Source organism: Pinus tabuliformis, chromosome 7 (assembly GCF_031772625.1).
Source record: "Pinus tabuliformis cultivar Carrire ecotype Pingquan chromosome 7, CPIR1, whole genome shotgun sequence".
NCBI classification, from domain to species: Eukaryota; Viridiplantae; Streptophyta; class Pinopsida; order Pinales; family Pinaceae; genus Pinus; species Pinus tabuliformis.
The window spans coordinates 1,042,639,987-1,042,661,042 of record NC_142293.1 but is presented as its reverse complement, the minus strand read 5'-3'; positions in this window follow the sequence as shown (position 1 = coordinate 1,042,661,042).

The window sequence follows — 21,056 nt, the reverse complement described above, 5'->3', positions numbered from 1 at the left end:
CCATGAAAAAATACACTGAAGGTAAAGAAATCGTTCGACCTGCAGTGACTAGATTTGCAACAAATTTCATATCTTTGCAATTTGTGGTTGAGAAAAAGATAAATCTGAAGAGGATGTCCTTGGGACTTGAGTGGATGGCATATAAACATTCCAAGACCCTTGAAGACATTGAAGTTTTCACACTTGTGTTTAATGACGGTTTCTGGAAATATGTCGAAGAGATTATTGCTATGATGGAATCCCTTGTTAGAGTTCTCAGGTACTTCAAGCCTTTTAACATTTTCATGTTTTAAATTTCATTTCAAGCTTCTTTTTATTTTCAATGTTTCATATTAATTTAAATTTGAAATCTTGAACTTTGAGGATGGTTGATGGTGACAAACTTGCTATTGGTTTCATTTATGAGGCGATGGATCTCACAAAGGAGGCCATCACAATAAGATATGGGGATGAGGATGCAAAGTATATGCCTCTTTGGGACATTGTTGATGCACATTGGGATAGGAAATTTCATTCCCCCTTACATGCTGCTAGGTACTTCTTAAACCCGTAGTATTTTTATGATAAGAGCAAATTTAATGAGGATGGGGAGGTTCACAGAGGACTTATGACATACATGGAAAGGTGCTTCCCTGATCCAGAATTTCAAAGTCGTGTCTTTTCCAAACTATAGGATTATAGAGCACCACCTAAATTATTTTCCTATACCAGTGTTATACGAGAAAGGTCTAAGGTGTTGCCAGGTACCCTTTGAGGCTTGAAGGGTTTATCAGTTCATTAAATTTGTTTAAACTTTATTTTGTATGTTAAATTTTTTATTAAATATTGCTGTCTTTTTAATTTTTTACTACTTAGTATTTAGTACGTCTACTCATGACCCCTTGCCACTTGCTAGGTCTTTGGTGGCAAAACGTTTGTAGTGATACGCCATATTTGAAGATATTTTCCATTCAAATCTTAAACCATGCATGCAATGGTTCAGGTTGTGAGTGTAACCGGAGAATGTTTGAGAAAATACATTCTAAAAAGTGCAACCGATTTACACAAAAGCGCTTAAATGACCTTGTATTTTTCCATTACAATCTACATCTTTGCAACAAGAAAATACTAGGTGAGAGCTTGAATTTGAAGGTTTCATAATCTGATTTGGAATTTAAAGTTTAAACTTTAAAGTTCAAATTCAAACTTAAATTCAGATTTCAATGTCTCATTATAATGATAGGTTTGGATCATTTGCCAATAGACCTTGAAGAGATAGATTTGCAAACTACGAATGCAGCAGATTGGGTCTAATTAGAGGAAGCTCTTGTTTTAAGCCTACATGACTTGAAGAACTTTGAGAGTCAAGCAAGCGGAGGAGTGGGAGGAATTTCTTCTAGTTCTCTCTCTTAAGAGTCTTAGACTCTTAGTTACTTATTTTTTCTAATTAGTATGTAGTTGTTTGTAAAATTTTAGAAGCATTTGCTTCAAGTTCTATGTAGTCACTAGTTAGGAGTCATGACTCAATACTTTGGATCATGTTTGGACTCATAACATATATGAGATGCTTATTCATTCATGATATTTTGGATATCTATTGATATTATGAATTGTTTGGACATGACTTTACTGAATATCAATGAAAAATGTTTTTATTTTTTTTAATTCAATATATGTGTATATTTTTATTTATTGAATTCACTAATTTTTTCCCGATTTTTTTTTTTCTTCTGATTTTTGCCCAATCTGATTAAAACTCTTAGCTCTTTTGCCTCGCCGACTTATTTTCTATTCCGAGTCTAGTAACATTGGTTACAAGTTTCATTCTTCATTTATGAGTGCTAAGGTGTGCTAGGGAGTGCCAATGCATGCTGAGGAGTTTTAGGGATTACTAGGACAACACAAGGGAGAACTAGGTCAATATGCATGGAAGTGAATGAATATGAGGGTGTGTTGGGGAGTGTCAATCAATGCTAGTTGTCATGCCAAGGAGGGAGTGACAAGGTATGCTAAGAATAGGTAAGGCATGCCAGGGAATATCGGGGAATGTAAAGAAGTGCTAGAGTGTGCTAGGTAGTTCTGGGGTGTGCTAACATATGCCAAATAGTGCCAAGGCATTCTAGGTGCTAAGACATGCTAGGATGTGTAGGGTGCTAGAGTATGCCAATATGCATCAAGGAGTTTCAAGGCAAAAAAAGGAATAACCAAGCTAAAATGAAAGGAAATGAACACATAAGAGGGTTAATAATTCAGGACTTTAACTTTTTCAAAAGGGGCATGCTAGGCACACTAATAATATTTTCTAATACATGCCAAGTGCCAATGTGTGCCAAGTGCTAATTTTTGCAATGCAATATTATGCCAAGGAGTTCCAGGGAATGCTAGGGACTACAAGGAATGTCAACACATGATAGGGGAGTGATATGTTATGCTATGGCATGCCAACATGTGCTTTGGTGTCCTATTCATGACAAGATGTTCTAGGTACAAAGGTGTTCCAGGTACAAAGATGTTCCAAGACATGCGAGGTGCCAAGGAATGTTAGTGTCTTGTTCCAAAGCATGTTAAGGTGTGCCATGAGCATTGAGGAGTGCTAGGTATCTCTCATTAATAGAATTGACAGAGCTTGATTATGTATTAATTAATATAGTTCCTACACACACTAGTGGAACTTTATTTAAAGGAAATTTGCTAGATAATAAACCTTATAGAGATTAATCATGTGTTGACTCATAGGAAGACTATATTCTTATGACTTGAGGGAAATGATACACACTAATTACTTATTAACAAATTGACTGGCTAATATAACCACTATGACCTTGGACACACAATGAAAAAGACTCCACAACAATGGTCTTAAATCATTATATTTTGACAAAAAATATAATAACAGGTACATAACGTCATCAAAAACTAATTGGAATGATCAATGGTGACGAACATTTTTTGACCATCACCAAAAGTAACCAAAAAGAGCATTGGTGAGGATCAATAAAAGATAGTCACTCGAAGTGTCACCAAAGAGAGAATTAGTGATGGGCCTTTAACAACCCTCACCAAAAGTGTCACCAAAGAGAGAATTAGTTATGGGTAATTAACGACCCTCACCAAAAGTGTCATTAAAAATGGCTTTGGCGACAAACCTTAAAGGACCATAACTATATACACTTACAACAATGATTTTTTAAACACTTTCACAATATGTGACATTGGTGATGGACTTTAAAGGTCTGTCATAGTCATGAAGTGTCATCAAGAACTCATTGGAATGATAAATGATGATGAACATTTATTAACCATCATAAAAAGTAACCAAAAAGATAATTGGTGACGTTCAATAGAAGATCATCACTAGAAGTGTCACCAAAGATATAATTAGTGATGGGCCTTTAATGACCCTCACCAAAAGTGTCACCAAAGAGAGAATTAGTAACGGGCCTTTAACGACCCTCACCAAAAGTGTCATTAAAAATGGCTTTGGTGGCAAACCGTAAAGGACCATCACTATATACACATACAATAATGGCTTTTTAAATACCGTCACTATATGCAACATTGGTGATGGACTTTAAAGGTCTGTCACAAGCATGACCCTCACCAATGACCTTTTTTCTTGTAGTGAAGCATGCCACGGACAACTGTTACTTGTTACAGAAGTATATGCAAAATTCGCAACAGGTGTTCTACAACTTTTGTAGGTCAGTGGGACATGATGAACGTACTTGCATAAGCTATGAGTTGATGATGGATAGAAATCCCACCTACATGGTTTAGGTTGAAACACAGTACCTAGACTAGAATGCAGGAATGGCACAAACAGTGTTTCAGGGGTGCGGACGAGGCCGAGGTGGAGGAGGACCTGGAAGAGGTCGTGGACAATTGATTTGCTACAATTGTGGAGGGCCAGAACACTATGCCCTTGATTGCACTAATCCAAAACACTCATCATGCAAGTATTGCATGCTGTTTGATTACGAGACAGAAGACTGTCCTATGCTGATATCTAGGATACACGAAAAAGGAGCGCTACCACCTCCCTCAACTAAGAACCTATAGATGATGAGGTCTCAGCCATGCGAGGAAGACCCGAATGTAAACATTGTGCTTCGAAGTGGAATCATGATGGGAAATGACAAAGGCAAACAACCATAAGATAGTACTTGGGTTCACAAAGCTCTAGTGAAATAATTTGAGTTTCATTTGGAGTGCGCTTGGAAAACCTTCATGGAAGATAAGAAGAGCTTCGTTGATGCCTCCACTTCAAGAAGCCAAGATAAGCAGAGCCGAAGATAGACCCATCCATGCTCACAATGTTCCTGGAAACCTGTATGAAGTTACTGCGCGACAATAAGGCTATGAAAGGGTTACAGGAACTCATCAATAGATGTGTTGGGACCGCACCAGGTGAACCGCACGTAGTCCACAATGTTGTAAAACATAAGACAAGAATGGGACGAGAAATGATACTAACTGCGCAAAATGCAGAATATGAGATGGATCAAGTCATCTTGGATTTAGGATCAGATGCGAATGTTCTACCGAAACAGACATGGGAACGAATGGGGAGACCTGCACCGTAATGGTCTCCAATTCAGCTAAGGATGGAGAACCAACAGAAAATAATACCCATGGGGCAATTGTAAGGAGTAACTGTGGATATTGAGGGAGCGAGCGCGCTGGAAGATTTGAGGTGACAGAGATTGTTGATGACAACAATCCATACCCCACGCTCTTGGGAATTGATTGGGCTACTGATATGAACTGGGTAATTAATCTAAAGAAGTAAAAAATTATATTTCAGAAGAAGTCAGTACACATAATTGTACCCTTGGACCTTGCTAAAGGATCATGTTATACGGGGCCAGTCCGCGACTATGAAAGTGATGATGATTTGGACTGCATCTACAAGATAACAATGTGAGAGCAAGACTGGGTAAATCCCACTCTAGATGGGCGAATTACATGGGAGTGCGAGAGCTCCTGTACTTTGAATTCTGACAAATAGATAGAGTGATGGCAAAATCGGTTACATGAGGTAACGATGCTGAATTGTAATATGATGCCTAGGGCGTTGCGTTGTGTGTCGATTGAAGTAAGAGATCTACCCACTTATGATGGTATAAATGAGATAGATACCTTATTGGATGCATTTTAAAGGGAGGTGCTATAAAAGCAACGCTTCCATGCCTTGGACTGGGTACTACTGCATGCTACGCCCGCAAGATAGTGGGGTACGCACATAGGAAGCTTTGACAATTGGTGCAAATGTAGGAAAATGATGCGCACATGATTTGGGAAGCCTAAGGTGCGACTAACAGACAAATATGATGGATAGGATGACCTGTGTGTGCATCTGGCCAAGTGGACATAGTCCTATGCAGAAGAGCCCCAACCTGCACAGAGGCACATGTACTCTGCACTAAAATACCTGGTCAAAAGCATGTGTGGGGGGGAGGGGGGAACTTACCGATGGATCTTAATGTTAGGAAGACATTATATAGGAAGAGCAACCGCGCAGAATATTCTACGTGCAAAATCGTTCAACAAAGTATTGGAGATTACGCTAACCAAGGTATGCAATGTGCAACGAAGTGATTGGGACCCGCGCATACCTGTAGTGTTATGGGCTGATCGGACGACATGTAAGAAATTGATGGGACAAATGCCTTTTAGGCTTCTCTATGGAGTGGAAGCCATAATTCCTATGGAATACACCATTCCTAGTCTAGGCATAGCAATGCTCATAGGTATGATGGATCGCAGAGCCCTAGAGGAGAGGCTAGCATCACTGGATGAGCTCGAAGAAGAATAATGTTTGGTTGGATTTCACTGGCAGGTCCAAAAGCAGCGTGAAAAGGCATGGCTCGATCGACATATTAAGCTACGCACATTCAAGGTGAATGATTTGGTGTTGTTGTATGATAGTAATTTTGATAAATTTCCAAGGAAGCTCAGAATGCACTGGTTAGGACTGTATGTTATTAAGGAGATTATTGATGGAGGTGCAGTGCAGTTGGTAAAGTTCAGTCGAGAACCCTTCCCAGGAAAAGTGAATGGCAGTCATCTGAAGCCATACACAGGTGGCTTGACCATCTAACTAGCCAACCAAAGCATAGTCTTAGCACTCCAGGCAGCTGAGAGGAGGCACGGGACTATAAACTACTCTACCTAGGAACTGCACGATGTCACGACTACGCACAGTAGAGAAGTGTCACAGGGTCCACGACAGTGCAAGGGTAGCTGTGCTGGCATGTGGGTTGGGTAGAAAGTGACCATTAAAGTCACTATTCACGATGTGATTCTTGGTTTGAGACAAAATGGAGCGGCGACAAGCATTTAAGGCGAGCTTTATGGGCTAGATTCTTGAAAATCTACCGCCAATCTAGCATTAATGGACCGAATGTGGGGGGAACGGTCGAATTCAAATTCAAAAGGCACTATAAATTTCAAATGGTTGTACAACAAACAACACTTGGCAATTTGAGAACTGAGTTGTTGCGCACTCAGATATTCATGAACCAAGATTTATTCGATATTTTGAAAGCGAATTTGTTGCTTGAAAAATTACCAGAGACACTGAGAGAATTGAGACATCCGAGGCATCCATGCAAGAAATTGTGGAAGTGGAATCCCCAGAGAGTGCCAAAATAGTTGCTAAGATCCCTAAATCATTATGCACTCTGAGACCTAAGAATGACAAGCAGGCCATGATACCGGTGCATGTCTCACCTAGAAATCCATTGAGGACCAAGCTCATCATTGAGGAAAAGGGGAAGGCCATTATTTTGGAGGCCAATGAGGAGGAAGAGTTTGAAGAATCATGGTGGAGGAGGAGGATGTAGAGATGGAAGTCGAAACCCAGGGTGTAGACCCTCTCACCAGGCTGCCTGCATATGTTCCTCCATGGAAGGGTAAAGCCAAGGTGCCGAAGGATATAGATGAGAGAAATAGCTCTCTGCAAACTTTGCTTCTCCCAGATGATATTGTGTTTGAGGGAGCGCACTTGGGATGGGTCCCTGTGTTAAAATTTGAAGATTTGGACCTCGTAGACAATGAGAAGATCCCGCATCTAGTGACTACGTAGCTAATGCTCTAGAAGACAGACACACTTGCTAGAATAATAGAGTTGGAGCTGCGCAAATGGCTCAAAGGTGTTGAGAAAACAGGGTTGCTAAGCCTGCTCTGGGTGCTGCATTACCATCGTGCCTGAGTGACCATTTTCCTCATTAGGTAGCTACTCTTCTTGGTGTAGATGGGTGCTTGTGGCTGGAGGAGCCCATCCCCATCACAGGCCATCTCATTCACCAGATAACATGGCTACCTTGCACACGAGAAGACCCAACAAACATTTCAGAGGGAAAACGTGATGACTTGGCCATTGCAGAGGCCATGAAAAAGAAATTTAAGTTGGAGAAGAAGAAGCAAGGGTATGTCATCTCCAGCATCAACAACCCTGTAGTTGAGGTCGTGACACAGACATTGGCAGGGAAGGTGATGCGAAAGTTCCACATAGATAAGGTGCTTGCACCAGTGATTACTAGCAACGCAATGCATAGAAAGGGGTCCTGTTCAACTGGGCAAACTATCTATGCGGTGAGTTCCTTGTGAACTACCATGAGGCACAGGAGCAAGGAAAAAACATTCCATTATGCATGGCTCTTGTTGTCGATAGTATTGGTGGCATGGGAGTTGCCCAAAGATAGCTAGTTCCTGTCGATTGCGTAGGAACTTCCAGAGATAGTCAAGCACGCTTCGCTATGGGCAACTAGGGATGCACAAAGAGTAAGGGAGAGAAAAATATTTTGGGTGCTCATGGAGATGAACATCAGGATGGGGATCAATCGCAAGCCATAGTTATCACCCATTGTCTACAATAGTCTGTAGAGCTTCACAAAGTTCAAAGCAAACTTCCACCATGTCTTCATCAGGGCGCGGAAGGACCCCACGAAGATGTGGCATGAGTTACATATATTTAGTGACTGATGATGTGATATTCACAGTCCTTGAGTCTTGGCTGCCGGAGTGGCGTGCTCCAGCTGGCTCCGCAATGGAAGCAGAGAAGTCCACCATGTAACGAAAGAAGGAAGAGATGAAACTATAGATGGCATTGTTATCGGCAAATCTAGTGTCCATGCAGACCTGCTAGTCCCACTAAGACTGGCAGCTATCTTAGAAACAAACAAAATAAAACTACTTTCGTTTTCCTTTATGAGAAGTAGATAAGAGGGGAATAAAGGAGACCAACCTCTATCTTGCGCTTGGTTCCTTGCTTGATTCCTCTCCCTTTTGATAGATCTTTGCCACTCGCTTCCTCGTCTACCTAGCTTCAAAAAGCACCTGTAGAATCAAAGCAACATAACACTATCCAAGAACAGAGATCTACTATCATAAACAATATAGGACCAGATATATATTGACCACACAAATGCATATATCATCAATCATACAAGAATGTGGAGGAAAACTTGAATAGCTTTACTAATATCAAGAATAGCAAAGAGGATTATAGCCAACTGTTCTGACCCAGTGTCATCCTCTCAGCAAGAAAGCCCTTCTTCACCTCATGAAAAGTTTAGATCACACAACACTATGATGTTACACCAAGAAACCAGCAACACTTCCTTACAAGATACAAAATTCTAGCCTCTGGATCTCTGGGATGAGGGATCCATATATAGATGATTGCAAGGAGGTGAGTCAGCTTCTGAGATTTGATTAGTGTCCTCTCTCTTATAGTTCTTGATTCCACTTGGAGATTGATGATCTCTTACTCATCCCTGGGCGAATGCAGAGAGGCAAGTGTCACAGGAGAAGTTTCTGGAAGATTCCATGATCCTCCACCTCTCAAATTGACTCTGCCATTTGTCCACTCTCACCCATCGCACCCCATAGAAGGGATTTTCAATATGCATCGCACCTCCCATGTGCATAGGTGGGATGCAGCGCAGTTTGACCATGGAGCAAGTGAGATGGTCTAGTTTTGACTAGTTTTTCATGGAGAACTTCTGGGAGATGATGTAATCAGTTGACCTTGTTCTTTTAGGGGATGGAACAACACTTTTAGGGACTTAGGAGCCCTTGGTTTATGGACATATTTGATTGGAGTTGCAGTGCCCAAAAATGTCTATAACAGTTGCCCCCTAAAGTATGAGGTCGTTAATCCTTTGATGTTGGGTGAAATGCTTTATCATGAGGATCTGAAGTTTTTTCGAGCTGGAAGGCGACCTGTAATAAGATATAATACAATACATTATATTCATAATATTTTCATGATCTAGTTGAGGCAGACATTCCCATGCCCAACTTTATAAATTCATTTTCATGTACATAAGACAGACAATCATCTGAGTGCAGACTGATGATTCTGGCAGAGTCATCATCCCTTAGATTGGATGATTATCTATGCAGTGATGATGTACATTTGATGTCTTTATTTTCTTGAATATATATTGCAGCCCGGATGGATGAAACTAGATCCGGGGTCTTCAATCTCATTCAATCTTCACTCAAAGTACAAGTCGATCCATGTGAGAGATGTTCTGGAGTCGAACATGGAAAGTCATCGCCTGATTACCAGCCAATGATGTAAGCTGTTAACAGGCGTGAGAGGAATCACCGATAATAATGATGACCCTCAAGGTACTACAATACAATTCATGTGGTGTGAAAAAGGGACTTGGTGTCGAACACCACGCAAAATCTTTCGATCGAAGGCCATTGATGTAAACCAGTCGTCGGAAGTGAGAAACTTGCCATTGAGGCGTTCAAGCTTCAAAGCACTGAAAGGGTTGTTCCTAGATCGACTTCTTGGATAATGAGCTGATTTCGACAAGAAGCGATCCATTGTAGGAGGGCTTTAATGAATCCCACATCTACGACACGGAACGAAGCAAATGATTTTAATGGAGGTGAAAACGATCTGATGATATAAGGTTTAGGGTGGCGGTCATGAAAGAATGGAGCGTAAATGTATTACAGTGGATGAGACGTAGGTGAATTCTCTGAGCGACTTCTCTTGAACATATCGGCGACACTGACATGATGGATTGGTAGCGTTAACCCCAAATGTGGATGGTGTGATGGACCAATGGTGATATGACCAGTGAACGGAACAACCCAACCCGACTCGATGTGGAGCGAAAGTGTCATGTTCAAGAGCGACTTGCTACCAATAAAGTTTCTTCAAGTTTTCTTCCCAATTTTTCCCCAATCATTGCTGGCCAGTACCTCTTTATTTTTGTCAAGCTTGAGGAGGATAACATCTGCTTGTTCTATAATTTGCCCTTCGGGCAAACGCATCGCTATGTTTTAATGAGCCTAGCGATAGTGAAACTCGTTCTTGTCAGTATGGACAAGTTTGTCGCTATTCGGTTTTAACGATTTTAACGATAAAGATAACTCAGTCCTTTTCAATTTTAGAGAGTCTGAAAGGGACGTAAAGAAAACTCCAACAATCCTTTTTCATCATATAATCCCTTAAGCCTGAAAAAGTATAAAATAATACAAAAGGGATGAATTTTTGGTAATTTTAACGAGCCGAACAAAACAAGCGCTCGATCTTTTTGTGTAATAATCCCTCAGGTCCAAAAAGATTAAAATCTAAATGAGGGATAGCACTTCCGGTCACTTTAACGAGCTGGAGAGGCCAATTACTCGGCAATCTTTTCATATTTTACGAGTCAAATGAAAAGAGCTTAAAGGAGACTCTTTTTTCGAGGAACGAGTGATAAATTCAGGTAGCAGCTAATTCCATGTAAGGTTTGGAATTTTCCAATCACGGCAGTGTCACAAGGATGGCTAACAGGATCACTCTTCATAACTGTTCCTCAAAAAGTGTAAACAATCAAATGGAGGTGAATGATCGGCCAATACAAAGTGGAGGTGACGATGAGAACACGACCAAGGCTTCAAAGGCTGATGATAATGCATTCATGATGGTTATTTATCAGAAATTGGTTCATTTTTTAATGAATGAGCTTAAACTTTGGGGGAAACATTTGCTCCCTTCTTACGTTTATTTTTTAACGAGCTTGAACTCCACATAAAAATTGCTCGATCCAGTCGTATAATAAGGATGTCTCATCTAAGATGGCATTTTTTCAAAGCTTTGCCTTGCATCCTTTATTTATGCAAGTTAGGAAACGACCAATCCTATGAGTTTAATGGGTTAGAGGACCTACAAGTTTAAAAAAGTAAATGGTCGCTCTTCGCTTGCATGCCAAAAGGTTTGCATGCCCTCAAGTATAGTGAAGAAGAGTTTCCCAGGTTACCCCTCAATTTGCAGACAAAACATTTGTTTTATCGGGAAAGGCCTGCCTTTTACAGGTTACCCCTCAATTTGCAGACAAAACATTTGTTCTATCGGGAAAGGCCTACCTTCTAATAGAGTTATCTTATTCCAGTCTAATCTCATAAACCATTCATATATCCTCCATGGAAACCTACCCTATACCCAAGGTTTTCCTACTGAAATAGACCAGGGTGCATGCCCCTAGGTTTCAGTCATGTCCTCCTGAATCACTCGCGCTCATCAGGTGGACGGATTGGGGATTGATGAGACATTCCTTGCGTGAAAATACCATTCAAGGATGGTATTTGACTATTTTCTATGTGTGAGCTGGGGAATGAAAGCTGGTCTACGAGCTTGACCACTCTTCCTTCATGCGGAAAACACATTATTCTAAAGAGCGAGGAGACAATGGCTCCCATGCAATAAATATAGTTGCGTCAAAGGAGTATATTATAATCTAGGGGTCCTTGGACTACCATTACGTTCGTGTGAACGATTTTCCTTCTCAATGTTATCAGCACATTGGGAAGGATCCCTAATGGTCAACTGGTTCCTTTGTCAAAGCCTGTTAGATTTCTCATTTCAGGAAAAAGCGATGGCAAACCAAGCACTTTCCAAGCAGTTGAGGAAAGGATACTCACAGAAACCCCTTCATCTTGTTAGAAAATTATATATTACGGAGCAATGGAACACATAAAATATTGCAGAAATATAAACACAAAAAATGCACAAAACAAGAGAGACACAAATATACGCGGTTCACCCAGTTTGGGCTATGTCCACCTCGAACAACCAGTCCTTCCTTTCTATTATCCAGCAAAATGAAGAGACACAACCTACAGCAAATCCGCTATAATATCCTCTGTTTTCTCTCACAGTCTCACCTCTCTGTTTCTCACTCACAGAATACACATCTATTTCACAGCTTCAAATACAATACCCTCATACAAAGAGAGGGGTTGCCTTCTAGGGCAAAAAATCGTAAACTAAACATAAGTTCTACCATCAGATCATCCGCCTAATGAATGGCCCAGATTGACTAGAAAATTACTATACTTTTACAAGGCAATTTTACATTTATTTTTAGCTTCGGGGGCGCTGCCCCCGAGCCCCCGCCGGGGGACCGCTAGCCCCCAAACACCCTAGCCGGGGGGGATCGACCCCCCCGGACCCTCGCGGGGGGAACAAGTCCCCCCCACACCCCCCCCGCGTGGAGGGGTGTACAAGACTTCCTAGGGTATACATCCGGCTAAAACAAAGACCTTTGAACAATCATGCTCCACACACAACAATCTCCCACTTGGATAATGATTGTAGAAACTCCACTGCTGCTTCATTTGCTGGACAATGACTCCTCTTTGGACTTGGTTGTTCCCCATCTTCATCGTCATCCTTGAAGACCAATTGAAACTGAGCATATTCCCAGTTTCTCCCTGGTTACAACTTTTGTTAGCATATCTGCAGGATTCTAGCTAGTGTGTATCTTTTCCAGCTTCAACTCTCCATCTTCCAACACTGATTGTATGAAATGGTACTTGAGCTGTATGTGTTTAGTCCTGGAATGAAATGCTGAGTTCTTGCAAGATGAATGGCACTTTGGCTATCACTGTATAACATGCCCTTATCATGCTCCTTACCCAATTCACCCATAAACCTTTGTAACCAAATCATTTCTTTACTAGCCTCTGTAGCAGCAACATACTCTGCTTCTGTTGTTGAAAGTGCAACAACACTTTGGATTTTTGAGACCCAACTGACAACTGTTCCTCCAATAGTAAATACATATCCTGTAGTGCTCCTCCTGTTATCTCTGCCACCTGCCATATCTGCATCAACGTATCCCTGTAGAGAAATGTTTGCACCACCAAAGCATAATGCTTGATTTGTGGTACCTTTCAAATATCTGAGAATACATTTCACTGCCATCCAATGTTCCTTTCCTGGATTGTTCATGTACCTGCTTACAACTCCCACTGCATGTGCAATATCAGGCCTTGTGCAGACCATTGCATACATTAAGCTTCCAACTGCTGATGCATATGGAACTTTAGACATATAATCCATGTCTTCTTGGGTCTTTGGGCACATTTCCTTGCTAAGTTTGAAATGGCTAGCAAAAGGTGTACTAACTGGTTTTGCAATGTGCATGTTAAATCGTTTCAACACCTTTTGTATGTACTCATTCTGAGACAATGTTAATTTACGATTTTTCCTGTCTCTAGTTATTCTCATACCAAGGATTTGTTTTGCAGCTCCCAAATCCTTCATTACAAATGAATTTTCCAATTTTCTTTTGAGCACATTTATTTCCTGCATGTTAGATCCCGCAACAAGCATGTCATCTACATACAATAACAATATAATATAGCTACCATCATTTTGCTTTTTCAAATAAACACAATGCTCAGAGTGACATCTAGTATAACCTTGTTCAGACATAAACTTGTCAAATTTTAGATACCACTGCCTTGGAGCCTGTTTTAAGCCATACAAGCTCTTCTTCAACCTGCACACTAGTTTCTCCTTCCCTTTAACCTCATATCCTTGTGGCTGCTGCATATATATCTCTTCCTCCAAATCCCCATGGAGAAAGGTTGTCTTTACATATAACTGCTCAAGATGCAAATCTTCAGCTGCTACAAGACTTAAAATAATTCTGATTGAAGTCATTTTAACAACAGGAGAAAATATTTCATCAAAATCAATACCTTTCTTCTGTGCAAACCCCTTCACCACAAGTCTAGCTTTGTACCTCTGTTTTCTTCCATCTTCTTCCTTCAGCCTGTAAACCCATTTATTCTTCAATGTAGTTTTTCCTGCAGGCAACCTGACTAAATCCCAAGTCTGGTTATGCATTAAGGAGTCCATCTCTTCTTCCATGGCTACCTCCCACTTCTTCCTGCTTTCAACCTGCATTGCTTCTTCATAACATTCGGGTTCACCAGAATCAGTCAACAATAAATAATATAATGAAGGAGAGTATTGTTCAGGGGGTCTACTTATCCTGGTAGATCTTCTAACACCACTTTCAGGTGTTTGGGGTGCCTGTTGCTGTTGTGGTGGTTGCTGTTGTTGATTATTATTATTTTCAGGAACCTTTACCTTTTCACTAATTTCATCAAGAACTGTGTATTCCTTGTTTTCTTTTTCCTATTTCTTTTCCTGCAACTGATTCTTATACAAGACCTTTTCATTGAATATTACATCTCTGCTCCTAATGATTTTGTGATTTTCGTAATCATATAAGCGATAACCAAAATCATTAACACCATATCCAATAAAGTTACATTTCTTTGACTTTGCCTCAAGCTTTGTTCTATTTTCTTTATCAATATGGACAAAGGCCTCACAACCAAAAGGCTTTAAAAAAGAGTAGTTTACCTTTTTACCTGTCCATGCTTCCTCTGGAACACCACCATCAAAGGAACTTGAAGGCCCTCTGTTTATTAGATAAACATCAGTATCTACAGCATCTGCCCAAAACTGTAAAGGCAATCCTGCATGAAATCTCATGCACCTTGCACGCTCCATGATTGTTCTGTTCATCCTTTCTGATACACCATTTTCTTGTGGTGTTCTTGGAACTCTCTTCTCTCCGCGAATTCCATGTTCTGAATAGTACCTATCAAACTATTTGCTGCAATATTCACCTCCATTGCCTGATTTAAGAGACTTCAATTTCTTTCCTGTATCAATCTCAACCAAATCTTTCCATTTCTTGAAAGTATCAAATACATCATATTTATTCTTAATACAATAAATCCAAGTTTTTCTAGTTGCATCATCAATAAAAGTAACATGATAACAAGAGCCACCGAGAGATGATACCTGAGTAGGTCCCCATACATCTGTATGCACAAGCTCTAATTTTTCATTCTTCTTTTCTTTCCCAACTCTGAGAAATCTGGCTCTCTTCTGTTTTCCATAAATGCAATTCTCACAGAAGTCCAAATCAACATTCTTCAAACCCGGCAACAAATTCATTGAGTGAAGAATCTTCGTCCCCTTTTCACTCATGTGTTTGAGCCTATGATTCCATAATGTTGCATCTGCTCCTTTGGAAGTTAAAGCATTAACAAAGTTAGAAATACCATTGCATAAATACAATGTACCAACCTTTTCACCTTTTGCTATTACCAGGGCTCCTTTGGTGACCTTCCAAGATTTATCTATGAAAGTTGTCACACAACCTTCATCGCCTAACTGCCCTATTGAAATCAGATTTTTCTTTAGATTTGGAACATGCCTTACTTCCTTTAATATCCATTGGTTTCCATTCTGCTGTTTTACAAGAACCTTACTCATTCCAACGATTTTATAGGGTTTATCATCACCCAGATCTCCTTGAACATAGTCATGAAAGTATTTCTTATCAGGTGTGGCATGGAATGAAGCCCCTGAATCTACCACCCAGGAATCAGTAATATTTTCAAAAGAAAGAATCAAAGCATCTTGTAACACCTCACCTGTCACATTTGCTTCATGATTGTTTTCTTGCTATGCATCTCCTTCTTTTCCCTTCCGAGATCTACAGTCTTTCTTTAGGTGTCCTTTCTTTCCACATTTCCAGCACACTATCCCCGATCTGGACTTGGATCTGCCTTTCCTTGATTTACTGCGATATCCTGAGTTCTTTCCTCTTTCCATTTTTCTTCCTCTAGACTCTGCACTCAAAGCATTTCCTGATGTCTCACCGGAGCTTTTCCGTCGCATTTCCTCGCTAAGGATAGCACCGACAACATCATCAAACTTTAAAGTACTAGATCCAGAAACGGAGTTACTAATGGCCATGACCAAACCATTCCAACTTTCTGGTAATGAGCACAAGAATAACAGAGCTCTAACTTCATCATCAAAGTTTACCCCTACAGAACTTAACTGACTTGTAACTGTATTAAAATCATTTAAATGGTTTGCAACAGATCCACCTTTCGACATATTCATATTAAATAACCGTTTCATAAGAAATACCTTGTTTGAGGCCGAGGGTTTTTCATATAGTTTCGACAACGTCTGCATCAAACCCTCTGTTGTGGTTTCCTTCAAAATCTTGAAGGCGACTGACACAACAAGGCACAACCGTATTGTTTCGAGTGCCTTTCTATCGAGAAGGTTCCATTCTTCGTCTTTCATTCCCGTCGGCATCTTTGTTTTTCCGCCCAATGGTAGGTATAGATCTTTCTGATAAAGATAATCTTCCATCTGCATCTTCCACAGCGAGAAGTTTTGGCCGTTAAATTTCTCGACCCTAAACTTACCATCTTCCGCCATTGCTCCCACTCGAACCAGGAACCCTTCTTTCCTGCGAGTTTATCAGCCAAATAGACCTTTGGCTCTAATACCAGTTGTTAGAAAATTATATATTACGGAGCAATGGAACACATAAAATATTGCAGAAATATAAACACAGAAAACGCACAAAACAAGAGAGACACAGATATACGTGATTCACCCAGTTTGGGCTACGTCCACCCCGAACAGCCAGTCCTTCCTTTCTATTATCCAGCAAAATGAAGAGACACAACCTACAGCAAATCCGTTGTAATATCCTCTGTTTTCTCTCACAGTCTCACCTCTCTGTTTCTCGCTCACAGAATACACATCTATTTCACAGCCTCAAATACAATACCCTCATACAAAGAGAGGGGTTGCCTTCTAGGGCAAAAAACCCTAAACTAAACATAAGTTCTACTGTCAGATCATCCGCCTAATGAACGGCCCAGATTGACTAGAAAGTTACTATACTTTTACAAGGCAATTTTACATTTGTTTTTAGCTTCAGGGGCGCTGCCCTCGAGCCCCCACCGGGGGACCGCTGGCCCCCGAACCCCCTAGCCGGGGGGGATCGGCCCCCCCGGACCCCTGCGGGGGGGACAAGTCCCCCCGCACCCCCTCCGCGTGGAGGGGTGTATAAGACTTCCTGGGGTATACATCCAGCTGAAACAAAGACCTTTGAACAATCATGCTCCACACACAACACATCTATGATGGTACCGACCATGACCATTTTGTATATTTGTGCAATGATTCGAAATGGTACACTAGCCAGTAAACGAGGTCTGCCTAGTAGATTCCAATTGAAGGAAACAACTAGGTTGCTTGGAGGTGGGACCAAATAGATGGACGGATATGACTCTGACAAACTTCCTTCCTGTGGTAAAGGAACGGGTAGACTGCCCCCATGTTCATCGGAGTCTGTGTTTACGAAGAGAATTTGAACGGTGTCGTTCTTGTTCTCTCCGGTGATTATATCATCTGAAGATGGACCTTCTGAAGGCAAGACCGGTCCAACTGTCGCCTCGACCTTTTGACTTTCGTCTGGTGTGAATTCAGATGGTTTATCTTCAATGATAGATGCTTCGACCGACCACAATGGCGTGTCAGTCAGATTTTCAACTAGCGATGGACTTGGAAAGAGTTTCTTATATCCAGGAGGGAGCCGTAATGGTGAAACCGGATGGTCATCCAAAACTCTTTTAGCTTCGTCTAGGAAGGGACAACGGTGGACAGCGTGATTGCCTTCACACATTTTACAAGGGAGTTAACTTTTCCTTTTTTGCCCCGATGTTTTTCTTTCACTAGTTGACGGTGTACTTTCAACATGATCATTAGAGGTTGTCGACATCGGATTGTGAAAACGAGGAGACCAGTCCCTTAAGATCCGAGGGATGCAGGGACAATCTCGATGATAGTGATTTCCTTTGAAAATGACACATGGAGATTTAGGCTTTGACAGCGCAGTGTGTGGATTTTCACTAGATCATGCCTGGTTTCCCCTTGTTGTCTTTGGCTCCTTCTTCTTCTTCTCTTTCTTCTTCTTCTCCTTCTTCTTCTTAGTTACTTGACTTTGGGCTTTACCAGCTCCATCAAGCGAAGAGGAAGGAGGAGAGGGAGAATCAAACGAAGTAGAAGGTTGGGGGGTAGCTTTGGTATCGTCTAGTTGCTTACTTTATTGTTCAGGAATCATGGTGCTCTGAAAGACAGAGGTCAAGAAGAGCCATACGGGTAGGCAAATTGTCAATCCTGGAAGCGACAATGTGGCCATATGAGGTGCACCAACATCTCCCCAAGAGGAGAAAGGACTAGGATTTCCCCCAAGGGGAACTCCTTGGTTGGTGGAATCCATTTTTCTCAACCTAAAACCAACGTAGGAAAGGTGGTGTTATTCTGATTAAAATAAATTTTAGACGCTTTGACACAACTTGTTTTTTCAATTTTTAAGAGTCGAGAAAAAACAAAAGATGACTCTAGTTGCCTTCGATTTTTAATGAGCTTGAAGTGACAAGTGCTCAGATGGACCTTTTCCTTTAAGGAGTCTGAAAAGGAACGAAAGAGACTACTCTGGAAATCTAGACAGAGGGATTACCAAACGAATCACAAAACTGCAGAATACTTTTTATGGTACAGCAGTTAATCTTCTCGAATGCTGTGTTCAGTGCATTGTGATTGATAGGGCAGCAGACACGGCTTCCTATGGATAAAGGATATAGCCTATTGTGGTTTCCCAATATATACTCGATAGTACGTGGGAGCACAAGTCCGTACTGGCACTTGTCATCTCAAAGTGGAGGAATCACCCAACAAGCAATGAAAGCAAAAGTTACCAGGCTTTACGACACCGGAATACGTCTCTGGCCTAGACTTCTAAATGTTGTGCGTTAGGTTCCAAAGCGTTTTTAGATTCATTAAATTTATTTTACAATTCATCTTGCTTAAGAAATTTGCCTTTCAAGTTCACCGCGTGATGTAGATATACAATTCCTAAAATGCAATCTAAGATGATAAACAATCATTTAATCTTCCATTTGCAATGAAAATCCTAGCTACTAAAGAAAGAGAGATGATATTCTTTCAACATAGAGCAGATAGCACAAACTATATGCACTATCCTAAATCAAACCAACAAACAGTCTAAATGCAAACGCACATGCATGTATTTGTTTTCAGCCTTGTTAATGTATGACTGATGAAAAGAAAGCTAAGCGCAAATCTGAATTATTTTTAAAAGCGACATTACTAACAAGCTTCTTTTCAAGAAAAAGTGAAGACAATGATGACACTTTGTGATTTGGAATTGAAAACTTGCTTTCGACACTTGAAAAACTACTAATTCAAATCAAATACAAGAGTAACAGTGTAATCGACTATCAAGAACAATCATATTCTCTTCTATGACTGAAAACCACACTTGCGACACTTCCAAATCAAGAAACGACAATTAAATTACGCTACTTCTTCGTAAAAGAGAACTGAAAATGGCTCACAATACATAAAAAATTTTACAGTTTTTGCACAATGGAGGCGGAATAATGGCAAGGAAGGGGGTTTCCAACAGAGATATACTGACTACAGATAGCAAAACTCCTGAATAGAGCTGAAAAGAGTGAAGAAAAACCAATGTTTGGAGGCAAAATTATCCTTTTCTGATCAGTGTACCTGTTACACAGGGATTCCACTATGCATCCCACCTACAGCACACGGGAAGTGCGATGCATACTGATATCCTTGAAGAGAGGGTGCGATGGTACAGTGCGAGACTTTTGATCCAGTTCTTGATCATAGTTTGCAGCACAGTTCAGGGATTTAGGCTGAGCAAGTGATAATCAGTAAATAAATCACAGGTGTAGATCTAAGGAGGTTACTAGAGCCACCACAAGAGCAATTAGAGAGTTCGTAAATCAATTATTTAGTTCATAAACAAAACCCGGAGATAGACTGAAGCAACATTGATCTACTTTGCACTCTCATAGAAAATGCATTTCGAAGGCTAGCTGGCTCGACTTCAGGCTCCGTCTGTAAGTTTATAAAGCAAAAAAATATAGACAAACAAACAATCTATTCATTCGCCAGTGGAGTCGCAATTTTGTTATCGAGAAATCTAGTGTCCATGCAGAGCTGCTAGTCCCACTAAGACTGGTAGCTATCTTAGAAACAAACAAACTAAAACTACTTTCGTTTTCCTTTATGAGAAGTAGATAAGAGGGGAATAGAGGAGACCAACCTCTGTCTTGCACTTGGTTCCTTTCTTGATTCCTCTCCCTTGTGACAGATCTTTGCCATTCGCTTCCTCATCTACCCAGCTTCAAAGAGCACCTGTAGAATCAAAGTAGCATAACACTATCCAAGAACAGTGATCTACTATCATAAACAATATAGGACCAGATATATATTGACCACAGAAATGCATATATCATCAATTATACAAGAATGTGGAGGAAAACTTGAATAGCTTTATTAATATCAAGAATAGCAAAGAGGATTACAACCAATTGTTCTGACCCAGCATCATCCTCTCAGCAAGAAAGCCCTTATTCACCTCATGAAAAGCTTAGATCACCCTACACTATGATGTAATACCAAGAAACCAACAACACTTCCTTACAAGATACAAAATTCCAGCCTCTGGATCTCTGGGATGAGGGATCCATATATAGATGATTGCAGGGAGGTGAGTTAGCTTCTGAGATTTGATTAGTTTCCTCTCTCTGATAGAGTTTGATTCCACTTGGAGATTGATGATCTCTTACTCATCCCTGGGTGAATGCAGAGCGGCAAGTGTCACAGGAGAAGTTTCTGGAAGATTCCATGATCCTCCACCTCGCAACTTGACTCTGCCATTTGTCCACTCTCACCCATCGCACCCCATAGAAGGGCTTTTCAGTATGCATCGCACCTCCCTTGTGCATTTAGGTGGGATGCAGTGCACTTTGACCATGGAGCAGGTGAGATGGTCCATTTTTGACCAGTTCTGAGTAGTTTTTCATGGAGAACTTCTGGGAGATGA